Source organism: Microcebus murinus, chromosome 2 (assembly GCF_040939455.1).
Source record: "Microcebus murinus isolate Inina chromosome 2, M.murinus_Inina_mat1.0, whole genome shotgun sequence".
Lineage (NCBI taxonomy): Eukaryota > Metazoa > Chordata > Mammalia > Primates > Cheirogaleidae > Microcebus > Microcebus murinus.
In genome coordinates this window covers 41912749-41918850 of record NC_134105.1, presented here as the reverse complement: position 1 = coordinate 41918850, position 6102 = coordinate 41912749, and positions in this window count along the sequence as shown.

The following is a 6102-nucleotide window of genomic DNA, read 5'->3' as shown; positions in this document are numbered from 1 at the left end:
CCCACTACACTGCTTAGCCTCTGCCTAGGCAAAAGTGATTTCAATAAATAAAACTTTTATTTATTTATTTATTTATGAGACAGAGTCTCATTCTGTTGCCCAGGCTAGAGTGCCATAGTGTCAGCCTAGCTCACAGCAACTTCAAACTCCTGGTCTCAAGCAGTCCTTCTGCCTCAGCCTCCCGAGTAGCTGGGACTACAGGCATGCGCCACCATGCCCGGCTAATTTTTTCTATATATATTAGTTGGCCAATTAATTTCTTTCTATTTTTAGTAGAGATGGGGGTCTCACTCTTGCTCAGGCTGGTTTCGAACTCTTGACCTTGAACAGTCCACCCACCTCAGCCTCTCAGAGTGCTAGGATTACAGGTGTGAGCCACCACTCCCGGCCAAAATTATTATTGTTTATATCTATCCAATCAAGTTAGCCTAAAGTATGTTAGAAATTAGAATTCATGCAAATGGATACTTTACATAATTTTTAAACTTTAAATTTGTGCTCCATAAGTTTGCTTATTTATGGAAGACTTGCCTAACATAAGCACTTTTAAAAACCAGATCCAGAGATAGCCAATTAATTTTAAACTCTTCATACATGTGTGAGTCCTAGAATGATTTGAGGATGATGTAGAAGCCTGGAACTTTAGCATGGAGAACTTGGAGCTAGCCTTTCCAGCCCTTGGTTCACAGATGAGAAGCAGGTCTGGTACAGGAATGAATGCCACATGGCATCTGACTAGCAAAATGCATGAGGATAGGACAGGCACCACATCCCCGCTGGTTGATCCTGTTGAAGAGAAGACTGGCTAGGTCCACCTATGAGCCATAAAGCCTCCTTGGTTTGCTGAAACAGGGACCGTGCTCTTTATTTTACAATAGGAAGACAAGCACAGGAAACAGTTGTCCAGGTCAGGCTGAATGAAACCTAGGTGTCCTTGATTGCTGTGCCAGTGTGTCTTCCAATAGCCAGGGGCAGTGTGATTTGGTGGAAAGATCAGAGCCTTGAAGAGACATAATGCTAGATTCCCAATGTAGTGGGAATATGTCACCTCATTCAAACTACTTATCCTCTGTAGGTCTCAGATCTTCGTTGATAAGACACTCATTTGGCCAATGGTATCCACCTTGTAGGGTGGTTTGGGGGTTGACAGAAATGCTTGTATGAAATGCTTAATCTTTAGTCTGCACTCGAGAAACATTTCCCTTACACCAAGCGACTTAGGAAAATCCCCCCACTGGGAGCTCAGGTTCTGCTGCTAACTTTGTTATCTCAAGACCTGGATCTTGTTTTCTTGATATGATGCTTTACAACTTTCCTGGGGGATGCCGTGAGCAAGAATTAGGTAACGCCTGCAGAATGGTTTCATCTCCTTAGAGGAAAGACAAGTATTCAAACTGTGTACCTTACTCTCTCATTTCTGAACTGCCAATTTTACCTCTTGCCACAAATTGATGAAATGGGGATGCTGGCAAAATAGCAGGTACAGGCTGTATTATCATTGCTCATTCCTTGGGGAGATCTAGAAGCAACTGACTGGGAAATATTTAGCAGAATTAATACTTGGAGACAAAGGCTGGTGCATAACAAAACCATCGTGCAAATCAAGCTTAGAATGTAAATCAAGGGCTCCATTAATATTCTGTGTTTTAATGGAAGAAACACCTGCTGGGCTATCAATAAAGGAGCTTTGCAGAAAGCTGTTGAAATTGTCATTTCCTTAACTATTTGAGTACCAGGTCTCTTCAGAGTTCCCACAGTGCATTTCTTTGCCAAGATGCCAGAATGCTTTTTAGAATGGATTATTATGCATCCAAGGGCAAGTGAGGCTTTGTTCTATAGTTAGGAAAAGGATGGAGCATGGTGGCTCCCACCTGTAATCCTAGCACTTTGGGAGGCTGAGGCAGAAGCATTGCTTGAGCCCAGGAGTTGGATGTTGCAGTGAGTTGTGATGATGCTACTGCACTCTAGCCTGAGCAACAGAGCCAGACTGTCTCAAAATATATAGAGAGAGTTAGGAAAAGTGTTTTTAAGTTTTCTTATAGGCCAAGCGCGGTGGCTCACGCCTGTAATCTTAGCACTCTGGGAAGCTGAGGCAGGCGGATTGCTCGAAGTCAGGAGTTCGAAACCAGCCTGAGCAAGAGCGAGACCCTGTCTCTACTATAAATAGAAAGAAATTAATTGGCCAACTAATATATATAGAAAAAATTAGCCAAGCATGGTAGCGCATGTCTCACTCTTGCTCAGGCTAGTTTTGAACTCCTGACCTTGAGCAATCCGCCCGCCTTGGCCTCCCAGAGTGCTAGGATTACAGGCGTGAGCCACTGCGCCCGGCCAAAAAGTTTTCTTATAATGTGGAAAATGGGAAAATATTTTTATGATGTTATTGCAAACGTAAGTAGCATTTGAAAAAATTTAAGTATTTCACTTAATTTAAAATAATGACTTACATCATAGTGACTCAGACTAGAGCCTCTGAAGTCAGACTGCCTGGGACACTTACTAGCTGTGTGACCCTGTGCAAGACACTTCCTCAGAGTCTCTGCACTTCAGCTTCCTTATCTGTGAAGTGGGGACAACAGTGCCTGGCTCGTAGCAGGTGTTTGGTAAGTGGCAGCTGCCCTTACATTAAGGGATACTTTGCACAACGTAGGAGGGTGGGTGGTGCACTATGGGCCAGCAGAATGGGGTGGCACCTGCAGGCTTCCCACGTTCATTTCAGGCACCATGCTGCTGCAGGGATGGTGTCCATTCCTGTCAAGCCAGCAACTCAAGGCTGCTCATGAGCTCCCATGGTTAAAGCTTAATTGCCCTTAGCTAATTAAAACTGTGTAGGGCCAGGAGAGTGGGAAGCCACTTGCCAGTTCATGGTAACTGAGGATGCACCTTTGCCAGGGCAGAACTTGCTGCTGAGGGTCCCCGAGAAAGCATGTATGTTGACAGGAGCCCCACTGGCAGGGTGTTGAGTGCTGTGGGGATTTGGCTGCGGGTTCTGGCAGGAGTCTCTGCAGACAGTGGATTCCTCTACCCAGGCGTTCAGGTTGGGAACATTGCATGACACCATGAGTGCTATTAGCTTCATGTGAGCAAGGCAAGGGCAGCTGGGTCTGTTGCAAGTTACTTAACCTCTCCGTGCCACTTTTCCTATAAGTAATATGATGCTAAAAAACACCTGCCTCCTAGAGGTGTTGGGAGGAGTGAGCCCAGCCACACAAAGCACCTAGAATGCTGCCTGGCTTAGCCTAAGTGCTCAGGAGGGGACAGCTGTTGTGACTGAGCCAGGCTAGCATTCCGTAGCACTACCCCTGGAATGTGCCCTTCCGGGCTCCTTCCCTTTGCTTAAAGACCCTCCCACCCTATCCCACCCCCAATTCCTTCTTCAACTTCATAGCTCAAGTCTATCCTATGTGGTGGTTTCCACCCTGATCTGTTCAGAATTAATCAATCCTCCCTCTATACCATCAGCCAGTAGTAATTTGCTGTGTACCTACTATGTGCTGAGCAGATGCAGTTCAAAGCCCTGGCAGTACAAAAATGCAGGGTTCCTGGCCCTGACTCAGTTTACAGGGAAGTAGGGGAACCATCAAGTAAACAGACAATTACAATACAGTGTGGTGAGAGCAGTGATGGCACAGGGCACATGGGGACATGTGGGTTAAGAAGCCAGGGAGAGCTTCCTGGAGGAGGCAGCAGGACTTGATTGAAGGCTAGGTGTTACTAGTGAAGGGAGGAACAGTGGGAGTGGAGGGGAGGAGCAAGTGGGAGGAAGAGTAGTACAGACGGGGAATAGATGTGCAAAGGCCTAAAGCTATGAGAGCATGCCAAGGTTGGGGGATGGAAAATAACAGTGTCAAAGACTAACATTTACTATGAGGCAAGCTCTATTCCATGTGTGTCACATAGATCGACTCACTTAATCCTCACAGTACCTGCATGAAGTAGGTGCTGTCATCCTGCTCGTGTTGCAGATGAGGAAACTGAGGCACAGAGGGCCTAAGCAAAGTGCCCGGTGCCTCCAGCTGGTGAGCCGTGGGGCTGGGATTGGCGTGCAGGCAGCCTGGCTCTAGAGCCGATACTCTCAGCCGCCACACGCTCCTGCTGAACTATTCCAGCGTGGCCAGGCTAAGGATGTCCGAGAGCACTGATGAGGGAAGGGGGAGCCACTGAGAGCTCGAAGCAGGGACAAGGCTAGACTTGCTTGTGTGGCTGTGTTTCTCTTCACTGGAGCCGGTCCCAGCCCAGGTCAGACTTACTACATACACTCAGTGTGACCTTGAAGGCAGAGGCTGCCTGATGCCCTTCAGCCTTGATGCCCTGCCTGTGTAGGCGCCACATAAATGTCTATAAAGCACATGGAGTAGGGAACACAGAGGAGGAAGGTGGTTTCTGGAGCGAGGTGCATGGCTTCACATCCTGGCTCTGATAGTTGCTCGTGGTGTGACTGTGTGCCTCCATCCCGTTTATAAAATTGGGATCATAGACTGAGTGGGTGGCTATTAGGATTGCAGTTAGCACGGTGCCAGAATTCGGTGTTGACAGTGGCCTTAATCACTGCCTCTCCTGGCCTGCCCTCGTGCACCTGCCCGCAGGGTGTTTTGGGGGCTTCGTCCCCCTACCCAATTCTTCAGCTGCCACCCCAAATCCACAGAAGTAACCAGATAGAAGTTGGGTGGTCCCACCTCCGTCACTGCCCCCTGGCACTGGGAAGAAGGGCGGCATGGGGTCCTGTGGGGAGGAGGGCTCCCAGGGGTGGCAGGCGGGAGAGGCTCTGCCCAGTCAGGGATGCCTATGCGAGTGCAATTGCCTCGGCCTTGTGTTCGTCTCTCTTCCTCCTCTCTGGGCCTCCGTTTCCTCATCTCTAAAACAAAGCAGGGGAGATCTGAGTTCTTGTGGGAGTTCTGCTGGCATCCCAGGCATGGGCACAGTGGCCGGGAGGCACCCGCAAGGTCAAGCCCATGTCCCCACAGGAAACGTCGATTTTCGGGCTGCCTACCTAGGCCCGGGAGGAAGGATGCACCCAGGGCCCTTCACCCAGCTCAGCCAGGCCGCCGCTGTCTTCTGGAGGCAGAGAAGCTGTGGTGGGGCCAGGGCTCAGAGCTTTCTGGTTGGGCCATGCACTTTTGCAGAAAGGGTCCCCCAGCCAAGTTCTAGTCCTTCCCTTGGCGGGCGCAGGACCACAAAGGCCCTGTGCTTTGTGAGCGCAGAAACCTGACTGCCGCATGCAGCAGCACCACCTCAGCTGCCCCAGGCCGCTCTCTGGCCGGCGGGGCTCCCAAGCCAGTGCCCGTTCCACTATCCTGGCCACCAAAAAGGATGGACAGCAGAGGCCAGAGGCAGAGCCCATGGGCTGGGGAGACTAAGAACCTTCCTGGAGGAGATGTGAGGTGGGACTATTGGGCTTGAGGTTGGGAATGCTGTTGCTGATGCTTGCGTGTGCCAGTGGGGGTCTGGAACAGGATGCTGGTTCATTTTGTTTTTTCATTCGTTAGTCCCTTAGTCTTCTAAGTGCACTCACCAGCATTTACACTCATGGAGCTAATGCGTGAGGTGCTGGGCACCAAGGTGAATTCCTATCTGACCCCTTACCTACTGGAAGGGGAGGCAGACACCTGGACACCCAGGTGCCATGCATTGTCACAGGGCTAGCACAGATGTCTGGAGAGTGAGGATGGGGGTGGTACACACGTATCAGGGAGGGGCCAGCCCTACTAGCAGGCGGGGAAAACTCCCCAGTGAAGGCACCCTTTGAACTTCTCCTAAAACAGGTAGTTTTTTGGCAGGTGGACCAGGCAGGGGAAGGACATTCCAAGTAGAGGGAACTGGAACAAAAGCATGGAAATATGAAGCAATCTGGTATGTCGGGGGAACTCTAACCAGATTGGTGTGGGCAGTGGGAAAGAGGAAGCTGGGAGAAGCCAGGGGTTGGGCAGAGCCAGGCTGGGTGTCTGGCTGCATCAGGCGGCAGAGGCAGCCCCTCGCCCCATTGGTTGAGGACTCAGCTCTGGGCCTTGCTAGGGGGCCCTTAATGCAGCAGGAGTTGGCTTGGATGTACAGAGAGATTGCTGGTGGCAGCTACCATGCCCATGGACAGGGAGCCTACAGACC